Source organism: Plasmopara halstedii, assembly GCF_900000015.1.
Source record: "Plasmopara halstedii genome assembly, contig: Scaffold_110, whole genome shotgun sequence".
Lineage (NCBI taxonomy): Eukaryota > Oomycota > Peronosporomycetes > Peronosporales > Peronosporaceae > Plasmopara > Plasmopara halstedii.
Genome location: NW_020187031.1, coordinates 1764281 through 1764660, shown reverse-complemented (window position 1 = coordinate 1764660; position 380 = coordinate 1764281).

Here is a 380-nt window from a genome sequence, read left to right as displayed (position 1 = left end):
GGCACGCCCCACAAGCACATCGTCCGACAAAACTGTTAAATTTGTTCTTTTGCGCAGTAAGAAATCATTGCGCTTCATCAACTTAGAAATCCAAGCTTCAGACGCCACAAAAGCAGATTCAGCTTCATCCAGCGATCCGCAAAGCTCACGTGCATCCAACCCAATCCATTCTCGTGTGACCTTCTCTTTGCGAAAACGGCGGTCGATATTAGCGTCCAGCAGTAGGTCTTCGGGAGTTTCTAGAAGTGGTCTGCGACCACCACCTTTTAGCCGCTTTTGGTATGGTTGAGCGCTCAAAATCTCGTCTGTGTTGCGCCACCACTTTCGAAATGTGGCAGCATCAACAATCCACCCTTTCTTGCGAAAGGGAGGCGCCGCGT